At 45.9% G+C, this 18805-nt stretch overlaps 1 protein-coding gene across 3 annotated transcripts in view; it reads left to right on the forward strand.

Annotated features, from left to right (window-relative positions):
* The first annotated feature begins 825 nt into the window (after positions 1-825).
* Positions 826-18805, forward strand: part of HIVEP3 (HIVEP zinc finger 3) — a 457232-nt gene continuing 439252 nt past the window's right edge. The window contains exon 1 of one of the 3 annotated variants that reach the window (XM_077844481.1): positions 826-925. The gene's annotated coding sequence lies outside the window, so the exon portion shown is untranslated. The remainder of the gene's footprint in view (positions 926-18805) is intronic. The other 2 variants (XM_077844477.1, XM_077844478.1) reach the window with 2 other exon arrangements.

An 18805-nucleotide genomic window follows, 5' to 3' on the forward strand; every position in this document is an offset into this window, starting at 1 on the left:
ACTTTGGGCCATTACGAATAGGCGTCCGTGTACAAGTTCTTGCATAGATACGTTTCCAGTTTCCTTGAGTACATGCTCAGGAGTGGAAATTGCTGGGTCTCCATTCTGGCTGGGAGAGGCTCGGTCTGGTTTACAGGCTGAGGGCGCAGGAATCGGCGCAGAGGGGCGCAGGGGGCGGGGGGGGGGGGTAGGTGCTGGGGAAGGCCACCGCCTTCAGCATCACTCGCCACCCTAACGCCCCAACCTCGCTTCTCCACTACTGGGCCCTCTGCACGCACATCCCTCCCGCTGCCCAGGCAGCCAATGTAGCGCGCGGATAAAGCACCCCTGGGACTCGCCGCACGTGCATGGGGCTGGGGGCTGGTTTTCCGCAGCAGGTCACATCTTGGGGTCTCCTCTGGGTAGAGCCTGGCCCACTCCGGTTTGGTTGCCTCCCGTCGACTCGTTTCCAGGTGACTGCGGACCATGCACCCCGTAGTGTGGGCCTGACTCCCGGCTCCTCGGGCCACCCGGGGCTCCCGGCCGCCCCGGACCGGCGAGGACGCCCGGCCGGCGCCCGCCGCGGGGGACCCAGCCCGCCAGCACCGCGCATGCGCCGCTCCGGGCCGCGGAGGGGGCGGGGAGTGGGCGGGGCGGGCGTCCCTCGGGCCAATCGGAAGCGAGCGCCCCCGCCCGCCCGGCTGGTGGACCGAGCCTGACCCCGCGGAGGGCGGAGGGGGCGGGGCCAGCCGCGCGGCCGCGGGGGGCGGGGCCCGGGGCCCGGGGGCGGGGCCTGGGGCTGTCAGTCCCGCGCCCGCCGCCGCCGCCGCCGCCGCCGCCGCCGCCGTTCCGCACCCGCCGTGGCCCGGTGGCCGCCCGCGCTGCCGCCCGCCGCCCGCCGCCCCGGCATCCCGAGCCGCGTCCCGCCGTGCCGGCCCGGGCGCAGGTAAGGCCGGCCGCCTGCCGAGCCCCGGCGCCCCCTCCTCCGCTCGCTCCGCCGCGCGGGCGCCCCCTCCGGGCCGTGTCAGCGCCGCGGCTCCCCGCCGGCCGGGGGCGGTCCCGGGGGGCGGTCCGACGCCCCCCCCGCGGCCCGGGCTGCGCGCTGCAGCGGGTGCCGGGGCCGCGCTCCGCAGCCGGGCGTGGGGCGGGGGCGGGGCCGTGCGCGCCCCCCGGCCGGTTACACAATCGCAGGGGCGGCGGGCGGGGGTCCCCACCTGTCCCCGCGACGCGCCCGCGGGGGCCGGCAAAGTTTCACTCTGTGGCCGGCGCCCGTGCACATCCCCCGGGGCTGCGCGGAGACCGAGGCCGGGCCGCGAGGATGCGCCCGGCGCGCGGCGTCGCCTTTCCCGGGGCGGCTCCGGCCCAGGTCGCCCTCCCCGAAGTCCTGCCGGGAGCCCGGCCCCGGGGCTGCAGCGGCCCGGGCGGCTCAGCCTCCGCTCCCGCTCGGCGCTGCTCCCGTTCCTAATTTAGCATTGACATTCAGACCAGGTAGGCGAACGGCCTTAGCGTTTCCCCGACAGTTGATACCTGGCCAGGTGCTTTGCAAAACAGATCCTGAAGCGCGTGGCTAATGCCTCGGGTCTAGCAACTCTGCAAGAGCCCCCCCCCCCTCCCCGAGAGCTTGAGGCTGCTTGCAGGGGGATGCTCTGGGCCGAGGTGCAGGCGGGAGAGCTGCTCAGGTCCTCTGGTGGCCCGGGAAGGGGTCGCTTTCCTGTGCTTCTCCTCGCTCACGCCGTGTGTTGAGGGTCCCCGATCGTCTTCACGCAGGCAGAGGAGGTTTCAGAAGTGTTGCCGAGGCAGTGGCTCAGGGAAAACCAACCAACCTGAGACTCAGGCAAGTTTGGATACTTGTCTGCTTCACCAGGTGACCCCTCCTGTGCAGGGAACCTTGGCTCTTCCTGTCCCGTCCCCATCTTCCCCGTATAGGACTGTGTCCACCGGGGTTGGCAAGGCGGCTCCTCCTCTAGTCCCTAGACCTCTTGCTACCTGTGGTTTCCACACCTGCCTGGAGACATCCTCCACGAGTGGGCTTAAGAATTAGCACTTTTATCTGCCCATTAAGCAATACAGCCCGAAACTTCTGTAATGAGGCACTGTCCTAGCGTTGAATCTTTAATAATGTCTAATTCATGTTAATAGTGTTCCTACAATGATCATTCTATTAGCATGCCAGTTCTGCAACACCAGTACGTTTAGTATAGAAGCAGCAAGGCACTAGAAATATTATCACGGCAAAAACAGTTCTCCAACAGATTTGCAGCCCACTTTACTTGGATAATGACTGTTAAAGGCTGTTAAGGTTTTTTTTTTTTTTTTTTTTTTTTTTTTTTTTTTTTTTTTAATTCTTCGGTGCAGTAGGTGTTACTGATCTCTGAGGTCATTCCTCCCTGGAGTAGTCACTGGGTTGCAGTCACTGGGTCACTTAGATATTTTTTCGAGTTGTATCATCTGAGTTTCTCCCCCATGCTGATTTCTTTTGGGACAAGGTATGGAGCTAACAAGATGTGGTTTTGATTTGCCGGCCTACATTTTAAGAAGGGTGACATTTATTGTGTTTCGGGGCTTCTGTGAGAGCTGTTGATGCTGATTTTATGAGCACACGTACCAGACACTGTTTTGGGTGCTTTCCCGTTCTCACAGTGACCTTGTAAGGGAAGTACTGTCATGACCTCATGTTTCAGATGCTGAAATTGAGGTCCCGTTGATGGACTCAGGTGGCACAGTGGGGTAGATGACAGCTGGAGTCTAACCTAGACAGCCCGAGTTCAGAGTCCAAGTACTTAACCAACCACTGTGCTATCCTGCCTCCGTAGATTATTCTTTCAACAGGTATTTATTTCTGCCTTCTGTCTGTAGGACATTGCATTCTGTAGCGTGGGTGAAGAGTGCTTTATGGTGCAGCAGCAGACACTGGGTTACGGGTTCTTGTGGTCTTTTTTATTTTTATTTTTATTTATTTTTATTTTTTTGTCTTCTTATTTTTTTTTTTTTTCTTGTTGTGGTCTTAACTCTGCTGCAGCTCATGTGTGATTTCCAGCAGGATGCACACTCTCCTGCTTTGTATTCCCTCATTGGTGGAACAGCAGCAGTCGAAGCAGATGAACTAACTAGACTTAACCTCATGGGGTGCTGGAGAGATGAGTGAGTGCACGTCAGAATTAAATGTCCTCCTCCCTAAGGCACTGTGTAAGATCAAGTTTCAAACTAGTGTTGTGTGTGTGTGTGTGCGCGTGTGATGGGGAAGGAACAGGGGCATACCCAGCACTCTGGGCTGCTAGGGGCTCTTATGGGAGTGTAATGGTTGAGAGATTTCATCTTAAATACTCCTCTATTATTTTATTCTGTTGCCACCAGCATCATTCCTTTTGTAATGAGGAGAATGAAAGCCGACCAGGAAAGAAGTCATCCTGTAGAAGTGAGGTAGCCAGGTCCCGTCCTGTGTGAGGGGCATTTGTGGGGGACAGTGTGGCATTACTTTGCAGGAGGCTTGGGGTCCGATGATGGGAGGCTCTGAGTGGTGGACCCAGGAGTTCTCAGAATCACAAGAAGTCAGGATTGAAAGGGAACTTTAGGGTCATTGAGTATGACACCCTCCTCCCTCCTCTCTTTTCCCCTTCCATCTGCCCATAAATCCAGTAGGTAAATCCCTCCCACTCAGTGCTTATCCTGCTCCTACTCGGACACCTTGTGGGTCAGACATTGGATGGGCTTCACAAATCTGTGCACCAAAGAAGTTGGAATTGTATCCAGTGACAGGGAATGGGAACCCACAGAAGGATTCTGGGCCCTTCTGGCTTGTGCTCTTGATGGATCATCATTGGCATAAAACCTGGATTAGAAGGGAAGTGTGAAACCAGGGAGATAGGTAGGAAGCCTTGGTCAGAATCTAGGATTGGGGTGGTCCAGACTGAGACAGGCAGTGACTTTGGGGTAACAGAGGGAGGAATGGACCCCAAAAGAAGGAATCCACCCCCTCTCCCTCCCAGTGCTTGACTGTCCACAAGCGTCAGAGGGGGAGAACAAGTCAGTGTCTCCCTGGGGTGGGGTGGGGTGGGGGCATTGGAGAACCCCCGAATGGAGCTGGGGAGTGTGATGGGGTGGGCAGGGGAGACAGCTACCTTTGTTCCCCAAAGCTGGATAATAGACTGGGGCTTAATGGGAAGGCCCCTGTAGACTGGAAACAGATTTTCTTTCTTCTCTAGAAGGGAGTGTCCCATTTAAATACAGTGGGAAACTCCCTCTGCCTAATGAAGAAATGTAACAGTATTTCCCTGTGGGGGTTGGAGTCCCTGTGGGAGTTGCAGACTCCTTGGGCTCCGCCAGTGGTGTCTGGTGCTTCTTGGTCACGGTGGGAATCAGGTGTTATCTGGAGTTGTACCTGACCTGTTGGTGATGCTGTCTTTGTCATTTCGTTAGGAAACCTTCTTTGGGGGGATTCTGTTTTCCCATGACACCTGTAAAATAAGTGCTGGAGAGCCAGCCCACCTTGGGGAGTGCTCAGGGTCATTAGAAATTTTTCCTTCTAAGGCAGATGATGGGGCACTTCAGAGGAGGCCTGGGTGAAATGATTACCACATTGACAGGCAAACAGAATAATTTGGAGGAACCAAGATTTACGCAGGAAACCACAAAGACAGGAAAAGTAGTCAGGAGTATTATAAGTTGAATTTTCTCTTGTTAATTTATGTGTTTCCGGCTTAGGATGCAGCATGTCTTGAATATTCATATTTACCAATTTATATGTTGACATATATTATCTAATAGTGCCTGTGGAAATAAATTGTATAACCTCAATTTTTTTTTCCCAGGACAATAATTGGTCTTGGGTTTTCAATATCTTTTAAACCTGTGATTCTCAAACAGGGGCAGTTTTGCTCCCTAGGGAACGTGGGGGCAATGTCTGGGACATTCTGCGTTGTCACAACTGGGGTATGAGCTCCTGGCATTTAGTGGGTGGGGGCTAGGGATGCTGCTGAGCATCCTACAGTGCACAGGATGCCCCGCCCCCCCCCAGACCGGGAATTAGTAACCCCAAATGCCAATCTCAACAGTGTTGAGATTGACAAAATCCACTTTAGATCATAAAAACAATTTCTTATGAGGAGCAAGTTGAAGTTACAGGAAAAGAAGAAGAAGAAAGAGAAGGAGAAGGGAGAAAGAAAGGAGAAAGGAAGGAGAAAGGAAGGAGAAAGGAGAAGAAGGAGGTTATACGAAGTGTTCCTTGACTTCCTGAAAGTGATAATGGTACCCTGGCTTCTGGCCCCCAGGAAGGAGAATCAGCTAAACGAGCTGCTGGAACACAGGCATTTGTCTGCCACCCAGGAGCTATTTCAATAGCTAGATTGCTCAACACACTAGTTTGGAACAGGAAGTAGAGGCCCTTATAGTGGGATGAGGCTGTAGGGGTGATTTCTGGAGGCAGAAGGTTTGCAGGCCAAGAAGGGAAGCTGGGTCGTGCCAGAATCATTTTGAAAAGTTCTAGGGAGTTTTTCAAAGGTGATTTTGTTGAGGACAGCGAGTGTGATGTGTGGTGCTTTAGAAGTTGCTGTCTCTGCCCTGGGAGTGCATGAACCCTCCGGCCTGTGGATCTGAGAGGCTGAGGACTTCCCAGATTTTTCTGTGTTCAAACACAGGGTGGAGAGCAAAGGACACTTGGTTTTGTTTTCAGGTTGTAACTAGTGTCCTCTCGCCACACCCCTTTAACAACTTGTTTATTATGGTACATTTTAAACATAGATGCAAATGGAGAAAAGAGGACCCCTGTTCACCCGATGCCCAGCTTCAAGGATTGTCAGCCCCTGGCAGAGCTTCAATTTTACTCCACCCGTCTTAGACTCCCGACCCCCCCACCTTTTTTTTTTTTTTTTTTTTTATTTAATCTAGAAAATGGCTTATGTAATTCCTGATCACCTGCCTCCTAGGAGAGGCTTGGCAGTGAAGGAGGGAAGTGATTTTCCGGTGCTTGGGTCTCCCTGGAGCACAGTGGATCCTGGACATGTAGGATTCTGAGAGCCCTAGGACCTAGGAATAGGCCTGGGTGCATCTGGGGTGGAAGAGCTCAGCGCCTCTTGGCGGGAGAGTACAGGCGATTAGGGACAAGTTTTTTTTTAAGCCTCATGGGTGGACAAGCCTGCTTTGAGTCTCTGCTGGTAGAAATGTTTCTGGATTTCGCAGTTGAGGCTCCCCTCGGTTCCTGGAGGGCACTTCTTCATAGGATGACCCCTTCTTTCATGACTCACTTGCTGGGTGCTGTGTGGTATGAAGTCAAGTGTTCTGTGTGGGCATCTGGTTCTGGCCTGGGGCAGGGGTGGTCTTCACTGCCTGCCCCCTCCCTGGAAAGCACAGGGCAGGGTAGGGGTGGGAGAAGGAGGCAGGATTGCCAGTGGTTGCAGATCCTTGTTTGCAGTGGCTGCTTCCCCGTGTTTGTTGGTAGATGGAGGGCTGTCCCAGTGTAGTCACTGGCAGTCCACACCAGATGGGGATGGCATTAAGGTTTACCCTTTGCAAACAGGGCTTTCTTTTCTAAGTTGTGTCTCCCAGAGCTATAGAATTAAAGTTTTGATTTTTTAATTAAAAAAAATCTTTTTAGGCCGTTGGAGAAGTGGCATGTGTTTACTTGACTTGGGTGTTGTGTTGAAATATGCATACAAAGAATGACTTTAAAAGTTGAGAGAGTTCTTGGATAATCAGATAATTGATGTCTACGAATTTTAATTAGTGCTGGCTTCTGTAAATGTAGATGCTCTGGACGAGGTTCACAAGCAGCTACTTTAGTGTGAGCTTCTGGAGTCCTGAAGGGCTGTATTTCCCATCCTTATTTGCCTTGCTAAATACATTTTTTTTTTTTTATTCCACATAGAAGTTTAGGTGGCATCAGCTTATTATGAATATCCTGTACCTGCAGTTGTGGATTTTCCCCACCTTTCTGTGGGGAAAGCAGCTCCTAATCTGTTACCAGGGGTCATTTACTCTGTGCCTCTGTTAGGTTGCAGGCACTTTGCTTACATTAACTCTGTTCCTTAGGACCCTGCCATGTGGGACTTAGTATTCCCACTTTGCAGAGGAAGAAACTGAGGCCTAGACAAGGTTAAGGAATGTCAGGAGGTAGCCCCGGCTTTGAATCCAGGTTTGCTTGATTCTGAAGCCGAGTGGTTTCCACTAGACCCTGTCTCTCCCAGTGAGAAGTTGGTGGGAGTTTGTAGGAGCGTTGGTGGAGAGGCCGGGGCAGGTGCTGTGAAGGGGGCTGAGAGGCCTGGTTACTCCAGCTAATGAAATCCTCACTCTGAATCCCCCTGGGAAACATTGCTTTTGAGTGTGATAAATTACTTGTGTCCTATTTTTGAGCTGACTGTATAAAACAGAATCACACACTGGTAGCCCTGAGCCAGATTTGGTCAGCAGATGTGTTTTATTTGGTCTGCACAGTGTTTTATTTTTTAAAAACTGGATTAATTGTCATCATTTAGAAAGTAGTAGATTTCACACTGAGATTCCCCAATTTCTTGGCTTCTCGGGAACCCTCAGAAGACGGGGCACCACCAGGCCTGCATTCCTCCCTGGCAATAGTCAGGAACAGCGGCTGCTCCCAGCTTGCCGTCTTGCCACCCTGCCCTCTTCACTCATTTGTGTTGCTCGCCAGGACTCGGAGGGCATTTGAGTTAGAGGCACCCTTATGGAAGTTAGGCACATGTTCTCTGCTGGTGGCAGGGATGCTTTAGTGGAGGCTTGTTCTGTATGTAAATTAATGATCCCCAGCAATTTTTCCCCTTTGCAGGGTGCCTAGAGAGGGTGGCTCTACTTGGCATGTGAACAGACACATCCACCCTCTCCTTCTGCCCCCCAGCAATGGCTAATTGGATTCTGGATGGGTTCTTGGACTAAGGGGGACCAATTAGATATCTGGGATTTGGACACTGAATCGGTTGAGCTGAGGATCCTCAGGCAGGAAGGACTTCTAGATTCGGGCTGACAGCAGTGACAGCAGAAAGATAGATGAGTGAGCAAAGAAGCTGGATGGCAGGCAGGTGAGAGAGCGCCTGGCAGCAGAGAGGGCGGCGGAGTTGCCTGGTCTCTACTTTCCCTATCCTTCCTGCAGTGGGTTCCTCTGTAGCCACTGCATTCACTCAGTGGTATTTATTGAGTGTTTGCTATAGGGCCAGGCACCATTCTAGATTCTTGTGATAGATCAGTGAATAAAACCAGACAATGGCCTTGTTCTCATAGAGCTTATATTTGGGTGTGGGGAAAAAACAACTCCGAACAAAAAAGGAAGTAACGTAAAGTATATAAGGTGGTGATAAGTGCAAGGAAGAAATATAAACTGAGTAGGGAAACAGAGTGGATGTTGGAGGTAATGCTGTTATGGTAGAGAGGGTGTTCAAGGAAGACCTCTTGATGCAGTGATATTTGAGCAGAGATGTGAATGAGGAGAGGTGTAAGCCATGAGGAGACCCAGGGGTGCTGCGTTCCCTGCGGAGCGTTCAGCAAGTACAAAGGCCCTGAGGTAGGAGTATGCTTGACTTATTTGAAGATTAGCAAGGAGGGTATATTGTGGCTGGAATGCAATGAATACTGGGAGAGAATGTAGGGCCTCATATCTCTATTAAAGACTGATTTTATTCTACTGAGATAGGAAGCCATTGGAAGATTTTTGAGCACAGGTGGCATGATCTGGCTTCTGTCTTGAAAAATGTAAATACTGTATAGACAATAGACAGTAAGGCAGCTAAGGTGAATCCAGGACAACTAATTAGGAGGCAGTGCGATAGTCCAGATAAAATACAATGGTGGTTTCGACTTGGGTGGAGGTGGAGGTGGTGAGAAGTGGACAAGTTCTGAATATATTTTGAAGGTAGAATTGACCGGACTCGAGGACGTATTTGGTATTAGATGTGAGAGAAAGAGAGGAGTCAAGATGAGTCCAACCTTTGAATAAAAACATTGCTGTGTTAGTTGGCATTTCCCCTTCTTTTCCTGAAAAACATTCAAAAGCAACAAAGGAAGGTGAAAAAATAATAATGAAAACCTTGCAAACTATTCTACTTTTGGCAAAATTAGGAGAGAAATTTAATTCATAGGCTTCAAAATGTGTGTGAAGAATATCCTGAATTGATGAGGTCAGGTGGCAGCCATGTGGGAGGAAATGAAGAGAGGCAGCATGGAGATGGTGAGAGAGCCCTGTAGCTACAGATCTCAGAAAGTTCTAGAAAATCATGCTCTTTAAGGTAAAAAGTGCAACCTGATGTGAAAAAGCTATATCCCTTGCTTGTAGCAACTGTTGGGAACTGGGTGTAGCTGAAGGAATATACCTTCCTAGTTTGGGTCAAAGAAGCCAAAGAAATGGGGTTACCTGGAGAACCACACCTGTGAGCTACCATGTTTATGGGGACTGTTCTGTCTCTGTGGGAGGCAGGGAGGAAGACAGCCTTTGGATTGCAAAAAAATAGCTCATTTGAAAGAGTATCGTGGTCATCCTCCCCTCCCCTGGCTAGAGGAACCTCATGCAAATACTGTAACTGCCAAGGAAAACTAACTCCTTCAATGGTAACAAAGAAGGAAATGGTAGCCTTTTTTTTTTTTCTTCTGATAATGGTAGGCAGGGTTATGTGGACCAAAGTTCCCGCTGAAAACTATTAAAATATTTGGGTATATTTTTTAAATTAGAAAAAATTAAATTTCCTTAAAAGCACTAAAGAACTGAGAAGAGAAAAAGGGGCAATCAAGTGGAAATCTATGGTCTGATGGGAACCGAGAGGGATGTGCAGGTCACTAGAAGGCTTCAGTCGCTTTTGCCCTGAGAATGTTTGTTGATTCTAATAAAATAGGGCTTTGGTTTTGGCAGCCTCGCAGGGCAAGGAGGTTAGAAGTCAAAGTCTGTAGCTTGCCCAAGGTGGAGAGTCTCATAGGAGACTATTTCCATATAAAGCTGGAACTACTCAGGGTAAAGGTGAACCAGAAGTAAAACCATCTCTAAGTGGTTTTACTTAGAGATAGTAGAGGTTTCCCAAGACAAAAAGAAGAGCAAGACAAAAAGGAAGAGGTGGGTTGTGATCACTGGCCAGCCTTTGCATAGATTTTGAGGACTGTTTTTTTTTACCACCTTGATTTTACAGAACTGCAGCCATGAATTTGGTTTGAGGTGGTTCCAGATTGCTATTGTGACCCCTCCTCTTGTTGTGGGACCCCCGCCTTGTCATTATTACATGAAACCAACTACAAAGCCACCATGTTGGAAAGCATAGCAGAGAAACTGCATCCAAGTGACACTATTAGAGCCATCCCCGGTTTTTCTTTCATGGCCTAAGCTTATTGGAGTTGGATTGTTTGTTGGAATTGAAGGACTCAAAACTGATACAAGGATTGACAGAAAGATCAGGAAAGAAGAGTATTAAATTCAGAAACACACACATATGGAGATTTCACCTCATTGGATTGGATGCTCCTCAGTCATCTTTGCTGCGGATTCTCTCTTCCCAGTTTTTTTTTTTTTGTTGTTGTTTTTTTTTTTTTATCTTTCCAGTTTTTAAAGTTGGGAGTATTGCAGGCTCAGGCCTTGGACTCTTCTCCATTCTTAGATGAATTTATCCTGTTTTATGGTATCAAATATCTATTTGTACATGACTCCTAAATTTATATCTCCGGTTTTCATCATTCTTCTGAAGTTTAGACCCATGTATTCATTTGCCCACTTTGATTCTATACTGGAGCATTTGACAAGATCTGAAACTTAACATGTCTTATACCAAAGTCCTGATTTTGAACTCCCTACTCCGAACCTTTTCCTTTATTCTCAGGCTTGTAAAAGGGCACCGCCATCTACCCAGTTGTTCAGACCCCAAACCTTGAAGTTATCCTTGAATCTTCTCTTTCCTATGACTCCCACATTTAGGCCAATAGGAAGTCCTGTCACCTCTGCCTTCAAAACATGGACTGCATCTGAGCACTTAGCCTGGCCTCAGCTGTTCCCACCATCATCCAAGTCATGACCATCCTTTGCTTGGATTATTACAATAGCCTCCCTCATTCTATTCTACACACATGGTTAGAGGAGTCTTTTTAGAAAATTTAATAAAATTAAATTTTATACATAAAGTATATTTATATAAAATTTTATAAATTTTATATAAATTTTTTCCCTCTTCCTTTTTTAGAGGGGCAGAAGGGGAGGGAGAGAGATAATCTAAGGCAGGTTCTACACCCAGTGCTGGAGCTCAGTGTGGGGCTGGATCTCACAATCCTGAGGTCATGATCTGGGCTTAAATTAAAAGCTGGATGCTTCACTGATGGAGCCACCTAGGCGCCCCTAGAGAAGTCTTTTAAAACATAAAAGATATCACGTTACATGCCTGCTTAAAACCAGTGTTTTCTCATTACATTTAGAATACCCCAAATCATTATCAGAGTCTATAGGACTGTGTACAATCTGGCTCCTACCTAGGTTTCTAAATTTATCTTATGCTTCTTTCTCTCTCACTTACTCTGCTACGGTTACACTGGCCTCTTTGCTCTTTCTGGACCTTCCCAAGTACATTACTACCATAGGGCCTTTGCCGTTCTTCCTTCTGATCTTGTTATGGCTCATTCCATCATGTCATTCAGGTCTATGACAGATATAACCTCTTCAAAGAGACCTCCTCTGATTCTTGCATGTAAATAGTCCTTGCCTTCCCCCTCCTCACAACCTTATCCTGCTCTGTTCCTCAGAATACTTGTCATGATCTTGTTTGTTGTCTGTTTTCTTCACTAAGTTTAAACTTTGTATAGTAGGAATGTTGTCTTATTTAATGCTTATTCCCAGCACTGGAATAATGTCTGGGTCATGATTTGAGCTGATACATATTTTTGAATGGCTTATTAAATGAAATTCATGAATGATAGAGGTGGCATATCATAGTTTCTAAGAGACATATTATTTAACAAGTGGTTTTGAGAAAGTGATTAGGCATTTAAAGATAAAATAGATTGTTATTACTATTTTCTTAAGTAGGCTCCATGCCCAACATGGGGCTTGAACTCATGACCTTGAGATCGAGAGATGCATGCTCTACCAACTGAGCCAGACAGACACCCCTGAAATAGATTATTAATAAGGGGATGTTATGAACAATTTTATGTGAACATATTTGACAATTTAGATGAAAAAACAAATTTCTTTAAAGCCTGACATATCAAAACCAACACAAGAAGAAATTGAAAATCTGAATGGAACTAGATCTATTAAAGAATTGAATTCGTTATTAAAGACATTACTACCAACCAACCAACCAACCAACCAAAGAGGCTCTGTAGGTCTATATGGTCTCTCTGGTAAAGTCTTCCCAATGTTTAAATGAAGTAATAACACCAATCTTACACATTTCCCCAGAGAATAGAAAAAAAGTGTAACATGTGCTCACTCATTCTTAAGAAAAATCTTTGTATCAAAACCTGATGAAGACATCACAAGAAAAGGAAATTAAAGACTGAACCCTCTCATGGACATTGATACAGAAATCCTAAACAAAATATAATCAAAATGAATTCAATAATGTATAAAAAGGATAATATGCCATAACCAATGGGACAGGTTTCAGGAATTTACAAGTAGTTTAATATTTGAAAATGAGGATAATTCACAATAACAGAATAAGGAGAAAATACATACAGTAATCTCAATAAATGCGGAAAAAGATTAGATAAAATTCAGCATTGATTCATGATAAAAAGAATAAGTCTTAGCAAGGGAAATTCTTTATCTGATAATGAGTGCCTACAAATAACTTAAACATCATACTTAATGGTGGAATGTTGAAAGCCTTCTTTCTCTCTGGGATGTCTGCTAGCATGACTTCTATTTATTATTGCATTAGAACCGCTAGCCGTGGCAGCAAGGGCAGAGAAAGTAATAAAATTGTCACAATTAGGATGTAACATGATTGTGTATCCAGAAAATCCAAAAGAATCTTTAGATAAACTCTTGGAATTAATAAGAAAATTTAGCAAGGCTGATGGATACAAGATCAACATATAAAAATCAGTTGTATTTCTGTATACTAGTAACGAAGAATAGTAAACAAATTTTAAAAAATGATACCATTTACAATAGCCTCAAAAACACCAAATTTATAGGTATAAATGTAATAGAGATGTACAATATCTCTACACTGAAAATAAGAATATATATTGAGAGAAATTAAATAAGACTTTAGTAGATGGGGAGATATACTATGTTCATAGACTGGATGACTCAATGTGGTAAAGATGTCAGTTCCCCCAAATTTATGTAAACCATTCAAAATTATAAAAGACTTTTAAAGGGACATTATCTGAACTGTGAAATTTGTATGGAAAGGAAAAGAGGCAAAATTAGCTAAGACAATCATGAGGAATAAGAACAAAGCTGAGAGAACTTCCACTACCAGACATCTAGACATTTTTTTTTTTAAGATTTCCTTTATTTACTCATGAGAGGAACACAGAGAGAGAGAGGCAGAGAAACAGGCAGAGGGAGAAGCAGGCTCCATGAAGGGAGCTCGACCTGGGACTCGATCCCAGGACCCCAGGATCAGGCCCTGGACTGAAGGCAGCGCTAAACCGCTGAGCCACCCGGGCTGCCCAAGACATCTAGACTTATTATAAAGCTATAGTAATTAAAGCTGTGGTATTTGTGCCAGAATACACAAAGGGCCCAATGGAACATATTAGGAAATTTAGGAAGAGATCCTTATATGATCACCTGATTTGCAACAAAGGTAATCCTGAAATGTAGAAGAGAAAGAGTGTCTTTTCAATAAATGGTGCTGGTTCAATTTAATGTCCATATGGAAAAAGTGAATCTTGATCTCTTCTTCAAACCATTCACAAAATTAATTCCAGCTGCATTGTAGATCTAACTATGACAGGTAAGACAATAAAGGTCTTAGGAGGAAACATAAGAGAATATCTGTGTAACCTTGGGATAGCAAACATCTTTTAAAGAAGACACAAAAGCACTAACTATAGAGGGAAATATTGATAAACTAGATTAGATTGAAATAAAAAATTAATGATCAGGGGCAGCCCGGGTGCCGCCTTCGGCCCGGGGTGTGATCCTGGAGTTCCGGGATCGAGTCCCACATCGGGCTCCCTGCATGGAGCCTGCTTCTCCCTCTGCCTGTGTCTCTGCCTCTCTGTGTGTGTGTCTCTCATGAATAAATAAATAAAATCTTAAAAAAAACCCACACATAACAAAACAAAACAAAAAATCTTCTGATCATCAAAAGACACTGTGAAGAAAGTGAAAGGGCAATCCATAGGGCAGAAATGTTGTAAAGAACTAAAAACCAGTAAGAGAAAAGCAAGTAGCTCAGTACAAAAATAGATAAAAAAGGACAAAGTAAGTAAACAGCTTGCACAGAGGATTTTCATATGGTCAATTAGTACATTAAAAGGTACTCAACTGGGCAGCCCCAATGGCATAGCGGTTTAGCGCCGCCTTCAGCCCAGGGCGTGATCCTGGAGACCCGGGATCGAGTCCCATGTCAGGCTCCTTGTGTGGAGCCTGCTTCTCCCTCTGCCTGTGTCTCTGCCTCTCTCTCTCTGTCTCTAATAAATAAATAAAACCTTAAAAAAAAAAAAGGTACTCAACTTCATTTGTTCTCAGAGAAATGCAAATTAAAGCCACAATAAGTATCTCTACATATCTATTCGAATGGACAAAATGAAAAAGGTAAAATCAAGTATTGACAAGAACATGAAGAATTTGACTCATATATTATTGGTGGGAGTGTACAACTACTTTGGAAAACTGGTAATATCTACTGAAGCTGAACACACATACCCCATACTCCAAATTACACGCCTCAGTATGTACCCGAGAGATGTGTATATATGGTTATAAACAGTCATTTAAGAATGTTCATGGCACTCCTATTATGTTATTAATAGCCTCAAAGTAGAAATAACCCAAATGTCCAAAGGCAGTAGAATGGATAAATAAATCATAGTGTATTCATACATTCCATTGTATGAATTCTTATTCCTGTGTAAGAATAAGTTATCCATAACTACATATGGAGACATGGATGAATTTTACAAGCATGATGCAGAGATAAAAAGAAACCAGATACCAAAACAGACAGAATTACTTTTTGGTGATATAAATCAAGATAGTGCTTGCCTAGGGGGGGTAGTGACTGGAAGGGGAAATTTACGGGGTTTCTTGGATATGGGTTATGTTCAGTTTTCTGCACTGGACGATGTAGCTCAGGGTGTGGCATGCAGGGGTGTGGTGCATGGAACGCATGAAATTTACTTTTGAAAATTCAGCGACCTGGACATTTATGCTCTGTGCACTTCGCTGTATGTATCTTATGCTTCATTAAATTTTTGATTTAAAAAAATTGGATTGGATCCAATTTTAAAGATCCAATATTGGATCTTTACTTCTGTTCTTAAACCCAAGCAAGTTACAGCTAGATTCAATATTTAAATATAAGATGAAAGTTCCACAATTAAATATGGGTCAACATTTTGAAAGTCTTGGTGTACCCTAAATTGTACTGCATAAAACGAAAAATTCATTCAAAAGGCACAATTAAAATTATAATTAAACCAAAGGTAAATGTCAAGCTAAGGGAAATATTTGTAAAATAACATATTATGTCTGCCAGTCATGTCATCAAATATTAAAAACTGGATAATGCCAGGTGTTGCTAAGGTTTTTTAGAAGAGTACTCTCATACCCTGTTGTTGGAACTATTTCTACAGCATTTTTAGAGGTGTTTGGCAATGTCCTTTAAAATTTAAAACATACATCCTATTTGACCTCACAATCAATTTCCAGGAATTTTATCTCAGAAAATATTTGTATAAGTGTGTGAAATTATATATATCAGGATCAAATATTCATTAAAGGAGTTTTTGTGATAAAACTGGAAATATCTTAAGTGTCTATTAATATAGCACTAGTTAAAAGGTATGATAGGTATGATCTATATAATAAAATATTCTATGTCCCATAGAAAGGATGATATTGCTTTGTATCAAGTGAAAAAAATCAGATGGCTAGGAGAGACTGGTGAATAAAAAGAGTAAGTTGATGAGCATTTATTATCTCCTTTAAAGAAATATACATTTTATTGGAAAATATACACCAAACTATTAACCATGGATATTAGGAGAAATACCCTTTCTTGAGGTGTCTGAATTTTTTTTTTTTACAACAATGGGCATATTACTCTAGCAGGCAGAAAAAGTGTCAAAAATTACACAAAAGCAAAATGAAATTTCTTGCACAGAATGATCCCATATAAGTGAAAATATTCATGGGACATGTGTTAAGTTTGGTAAAAAGTAGACCAGAGTGTCCACACTGGCTGTCTCCTGGGGATGAGATTACTCATGATTTTCATTTTTATATTTCGTTGCATTTTCCAAATTTCCTACAAGTTTGTGTTGCTTTATTAATTGAAAGATAACTAATAAGGACTATGAAATTCTGTCTGTATTTTACCAGCTTCATGACATGGATGAAACCCCTAACGAAGGCATTTTTTCCCATCCTTCTTGCCTATTTCCCTGTATCTGCTGGTTCTTTTCCACAGGCACCCTACCTTTCATTTTTCTACAGAACACAGATACGTTTGCTTTGGAAATAATTGAAACAATATAAGGCATAGAGGGAAAAAGGGGGAAGTTCTTTTCCCTGTTTCACTTCTCTCCCACGGTTCTTTCTTTCTTTCTTTTTCTTTCTTTCCTTTTTTTTTTTTTAAAAGATTTTATTTATTTATTCATGAAAGACACACAGAGAGAGGCAGAGACACAGGCAGAGGGAGAAGCAGGCTCCCTGTGGGGAGCCCGACGTGGGACTTGATCCCAGGACTCCGGGGTCATGACCTCAGCTGAAGGCAAATGCTCAACCACTGGGCCACCCAGGTGCCCCCCCCGCCACGATTTTTTTCCTGTACATTTTGCTCAAGTATGTACATCCAGATACAAAGTCTTTTTTTTCAACACAAATGGAATGCTTGCCCAGTACTTCCTATCACATTCTACTGGCTGCTGTTCTTGGACTTTTCATGCGGTTTCACCCCTATGTGCCCAAAGCCCCTTTTGCTCTTTCCTCCAGTCCCTGGGCAAGCAGCAATTACAGCATGTGATCATTTGATGTTTTCACTAAGGGCTTTGGAAGGGGACAGTTCCAAAGGGACAAAGCACAACAGGAAAGCCAACATCACCATAGCTGTGAGGCTGCTGGAGGACGATGGGCAGCATGGCAGGATACCGTTTCCAGTTGCTCACTGGGTTTTCGGCCCTCTGGTTCCATTTACTTATGGCACACCCCCCTGCCTAGGCAGCCAGGGCATTCCACGTTCATTGCCTTGGGGGTGGACAAGTGCCATCGCAGATTCCAGAAATCAATGCCTGGCTTTTGATTTTCCAAAGCCCAGTCCTGAGGGGGGCACCAAAGGGCTCAGTGCATAGACAGTAGATTTAGAAGGATGCCTGCTGAGCAAGAGAAGGCTTTTCTAGCCCCCCTCAATCTCCCTGCCCCTTTCCCAGGGCGGTAATAGTGCCCTTGGAGGGGGAATGGGAGGAGGGCGACAGGACCAGGTCAGTGGCCCCTGACAAGGCTGGCTGCACCTGTGTCTAGGCTGAATCCCCAGGGGCTGTGACCACATAAACCCATAAATCCTCATGAGTCTGGGGATCCAGATATCGGAGGAAGGCTGTGCTCCTGTATTTAGGCAAAGCCCAGGACTATGGTGTGACCCTGCTTCCCAATGCCTGGAGCATCCATGCAGAGGTGGCTTCTTCCTCGGTGGAGGCAGAGAAGCCCCCCACCCCCTACCCCCAGCATTTCCCAGAGTCCTTGAGCAGCAGGGGGCAGGGAACGTGCTCCTGGGAGGTGCAAGGGCCTTGGAGGTTGGCTTAGAGAAGGCTGAGGAGGCCTGTGCTTGGGAGGGCCCTGCGGTCCTCTGAGTGGACCAGTCAGGGATCCAAGGGGAGAGAGGAGGTGTGGGCAGGGGCCAGGGGGGTGGGGGCGGCTTGGGGGACCAGGTGCCCCTCTGCCTCTGGCTCCTTGGCGCTCACTGAGTAAGGCCCAGGAATTTAGATCTAACCCTGTGGAGGTGAGGCTGGGGAGAGACTTGGAATTGGGTGCAATTGCCACATGGAGGGTTTAAGTAAATATTAGCCGATTAGAGAGCAGTGAAGGCGCATGCTTTGCACACCTGAGTTTGAGAACTGAGGATTGTCTCCATTACAATCAGGAAAGGAGGTTCGCTTTTAAAAAATTTTTTTTTAAATTAAAAAAAAATTTTTTTTTTAAAGGAGGTTCGCTTTTATTTCTTTGCCCTGATTGTGGTGCCGTGGGGCTTGGTGTGACGGCCAGGAGCCCAGGGATTTCCTGAAGTATGATCTGCAGGAGGCATCTCACCTTCCCCCCTGCTTGGCTGCTCAGGGTGGGGCAGGTGGGGGTCGCCACGGGCCCTTGGGGACCAGCAGGTCCGGCAGCCACAGCTGTATGGGAGTATGGCTGTATGGCTGTATGTCCGGCAGCCCTTGCAGCTGTATGGGAGTAGAGTAGGGAAGGATGAAAGCAGCAGAGAGGGACCTTTCTGGACAAGGTTATACAGCGCCCTCAGAGCTGATGCCCAACAATCCAAGAGATGCAAATGAAAACCAACAAGGAACCATGTTTGTTTGTTTGTTTGTTTTAAACATAATCTCTGTGCCCACCATGGGGCTCGAACTCACGGCACAGAGATCAAGAGTTGTGTGCTCTGCTGACTCAGCCAACAGGGCACCCCAAGGAATTGTTTTTCAGCTCATTAAATTTGGGGGTGAGGGGAAGATGCTTGTCACT

Source organism: Canis aureus, chromosome 13 (assembly GCF_053574225.1).
Source record: "Canis aureus isolate CA01 chromosome 13, VMU_Caureus_v.1.0, whole genome shotgun sequence".
NCBI classification, from domain to species: Eukaryota; Metazoa; Chordata; class Mammalia; order Carnivora; family Canidae; genus Canis; species Canis aureus.